This window comes from Bison bison, unplaced genomic scaffold, assembly GCF_000754665.1.
Source record: "Bison bison bison isolate TAMUID 2011002044 unplaced genomic scaffold, Bison_UMD1.0 scf7180017864269, whole genome shotgun sequence".
Lineage (NCBI taxonomy): Eukaryota > Metazoa > Chordata > Mammalia > Artiodactyla > Bovidae > Bison > Bison bison.
This window is the reverse complement of record NW_011494841.1, coordinates 33,358-37,040: the sequence shown is the minus strand read 5'-3', so window position 1 is coordinate 37,040 and position 3,683 is coordinate 33,358. Positions and strand designations below refer to the sequence as shown.

The 3,683-nt window shown below is 43.3% G+C and overlaps 1 protein-coding gene across 1 annotated transcript in view; it reads left to right on the top strand.

Moving 5' to 3' along the window:
• The first annotated feature begins 2,979 nt into the window (after positions 1–2,979).
• TBP (TATA box binding protein) overlaps positions 2,980–3,683 on the top strand; it is a 13,592-nt gene continuing 12,888 nt past the window's right edge. Inside the window, 1 exon segment of the mRNA XM_010848511.1 lies at positions 2,980–3,676. The gene's annotated coding sequence lies outside the window, so the exon portion shown is untranslated.

Genomic DNA, 3,683 nt, shown 5'->3' with positions numbered 1-3,683 from the left:
CAGTCACTGCAGTGATTTAGGAGCCCAAGATCAAATCTGTCACTGTCTCTACTTTTTCCCCATCTATTTCCCATGAAGTGATGGGACCAGATGCCATGATCTTCATTTTCTGAATGTTGAATTTTAAGCCAGCTTTTTCACTCTCCTCTTTCATCCTCATCAAGAGGCTCTTAGTTCCTTTTCACTTTCTGGCATTAGAGTGGTATCATCTGCATATATGAGGTTGTTGATATTTCTCCAGGAAATCTTGATTCCAGCTTGAGGTTCATCCAGCCACACATTTTGGATGATGTACTCTGCATATAAGTTAAATAAGCAGGGTGATAGTGTATGGCCTTGATGTACTCCTTTCCCAGTTTTGAACCAGTCCGTTGTTCTATGTCTGGTTCTGTTGCTTCTTGACCTGCATACAAATTTCTCAGGTGATAGATAAGCTGGTCTGATATTCCCATTTCTTTAAGAATTTTCCATTGTTTGTTGTGATCCACACAGTCAAAGGCTTTAGTGAAGTCAATGAAGCAGAAGTAGATGTTTTCCTGGAATTCCCTTGCTTTCTCTATGATCCAATGGATTTGGGCAATTTGATCTCTGGTACCGCTGCCTTTTCTAAATCCAACTTGTACATCTGGAAGTTCTTGGTTCATGTACTGCCCTTATTTGATTTAATACCGTCTATTAATCTGTACACATGTTTACATACTTCTTTATATGAATATCATATTTTACAATTTAAAAATGTTAATAAAAAAAGCAAGCAAGCCTTTAACTAATATAGAATGGACTGTTTGATATATACATGCAATTCTGGAAGCAGAAAAAGATATTTGAAAAGTACTTTTTAAATTAAAACTTTTCCTATACTTTACTGTAAAAGGTAAAAGGGTTTTCTTTGATGGTTATGGACAGAGAAGTATTGTATTTATTTGGGTACTGTCCTGGATACAAAAATTCTGTAAAATCTTCCCTATCCTTAAGGAGGACCCAACCTCATTGATTATGTGCAGCACAAAGGAAGCAAGCTAACAAGCATTACAACCTGCAATTATGCCTAAATGAACCACAGGATATTAGAGATACCAAAGGAACATTTCATGCAAAGATGGGCATAATAAAGGACAGTAATGCCATGGTCCTAACAGAAGCAGAAGATATTAAGAAAAGGTGGCAAGAATACACATAAGAACTATACAAAAAAGATCTTTATGACTCAGATAACCACAATCGTGTGATCACTCACCTAGAGCCAGACATCTTGGAAGGTGAAGTCAACTGGGTCTTAGGAAGCGTCACTACGGACAAAGCTAGTGGAGGTGATGGAATTCCAGTTGAGCTATTTCAAGTCCTAAAAGATGCTGCTGTGAAAGTGATGCACTCAATATGCCAGCAAATTAGGAAAACTCGGCAGTGGCCACAGGACTGGAAAAGGTCAGTTTTCATTCCAATCGCAAAGAAAAGCAATGCCAAAGAGTGTTCAAACTACTGCACAATTGCACTCTTCTCACATGCTAGCAAAGTAATGCTCAAAATTCTCCAAGCCAGGCTTCAACAGTACGTGAACTGAGAACTTCCAGATGTTCAAGCTAGATTTAGAAAAGGGAAAGGAACCAGAGATCAAATTCCCAACATCCATTGGATCATTGAAAAAGCAAGAAAGTTCCAGAAAAACATCTATTTCTACTTTATTGACTAGGCCAAAGCCTTTGACTGTGTGGATCACAACAAACTGTGGAAAATTCTTAAAGAGATAGGAGTAGCAGACCAACTTACCTGCCTCCTGAGAAATCTGTATGCAGGCCAAGAAGCAACAGTTAGAACTGGACATGGAACAATGAACTGGTTCCAAATAGGGAAAGGAGTATGTCAGGACTGTATGTTGTCACCCTGCTTATTTAACTTATGTGGAGAGTACATCACATGAAATGCCGGGCTGGATGAAGCACAAGCTGGAATCAAGATTGCTGGGAGAAATATCAATAGCCTCAGATATACAGATAACACCACCCTTATGGCAGAAAGTGCAGAGGGACTGAAGAGCCTCTTGATGAAAGTGAAAGAGGAGAGTGAAAAAGCTGGCTTAAAACTCAACATTCAAAAAACGTTAGATAATGGCATCTGGTCCCATCACTTCACGGCAAATAGATGGGGAAACAATGGAAACAGTGACAGACTTTATTTTCGTGGGCTCCAAAATCACTGCAGATGGTGACTGCAGCCATGAAATAAAAAGACGTTTGCTCCTTGGAAGAAAAGCTATGATTAACCTAGGCAGTGTATTAAAAAGCAGAGACATTACTTTGCCAACAAAGGTCTGTCTAGTCAAAGCTATGGTTTTTCCAGTAGTCATGTATGGAGAAGGCAGTGACAACCCACTCCAGTACTCTTGCCTGGAAAATCTCATGGACGGAGGAGCCTGGTAGGCTGCAGTCCCTGGGGTCGCTAAGAGTCCGACACGACTGAGAGACTTCACTTTCACTTTTCACTTTCATGCACTGGAGAAGGAAATGGCAACCCACTCCAGTGTTCTTGCTGGGAGAATCCCAGGGACGGGGGAGCCTCGTGGGCTGCCGTCTATGGGGTCGCACAAAGTCAGACACGACTGAAGTGACTTAGCAGCAGCAGCAGCAGCAGCAGCATGTATGGATGTGAGAACTGGACTATAAAGAAAGCTGAGCGCCGAAGAATTGATGCTTTTGAACTGTGGTGTTGGAGAAGACTCTTGAGAGTCCCTTGGAGTGCAAGGAGATCAAACCAGTCCATCCTAAAGGAAATCAGTCCTGAATAGTCATTGGAAGGACTGATGCTCTAGCTCCAATCCTTTGGCCACCTGATGGGAAGAACTGACTCATTGGAAAAGACCCTGATGCTGGGAAAGACTGAAGGCAGGAGTACTGGAAGATAGAGGATTAGATGGTTGAATGGCATCACCGACTTGATGGACATGAGTTTGAGCAAGCTCTGGGAGTTGGTGATGGACAGGAGAGCCTGGCGTGCTGCAGTCCATGGAGTCACAAAGAGTCTAACACGACTGAACTGAACCATAGGAGAGGTCCTCTGGGGTCCAACTTTACCTATAGTTCTTGTGACAAATGTGAAAAGACTTCATAAGATGGCAGCAGGTATCTGGTTTTTTTTTTTTTTAATCATTCCACATGTTTGAGAATAGCTAACACCGCTTACCGCGCGCCAGGCACTGTTCATGCATTTCCTTAATTCTTCTCACATTGTTCTTAGAGGACAAGCGGTATTCCCATTCCATCCTATACATGAAGAAACTGAGGTGGAGCGGTCTGGTAACTTGCTCAATATCACACCGCTAGTTGGTTTAAACAGTCAGTATTTAAAAATCAATATCTTGTCTACATCCAGCAGCGACCAATCAACATATTTTGGTAGGGTGGCTTCTCCCGGAAGCCAGAAGCGCTCCGCCCCGCCTCTTGTTTCTCTAAAGTCGAGTATCCAAGGGAGTCAGAGGAAGTCACACGGCGCTCACACTTACCACGGCCGGCGCCCCTCGCGGGCAGCTAGCTAAAGCCGAGGTGGAACTGGCGGAAGTGACGTTATCAACGCGCGCCCGGAGTCCTGTGGGATCGGGAAGGGTCGCCGTGGCGGGCGCCTGGGCCGCTGGGTGCTGAACTTCGTTTTCTCCGACCGGTAGTCGTCTCTGCAGTGACTCCAGGTAACCA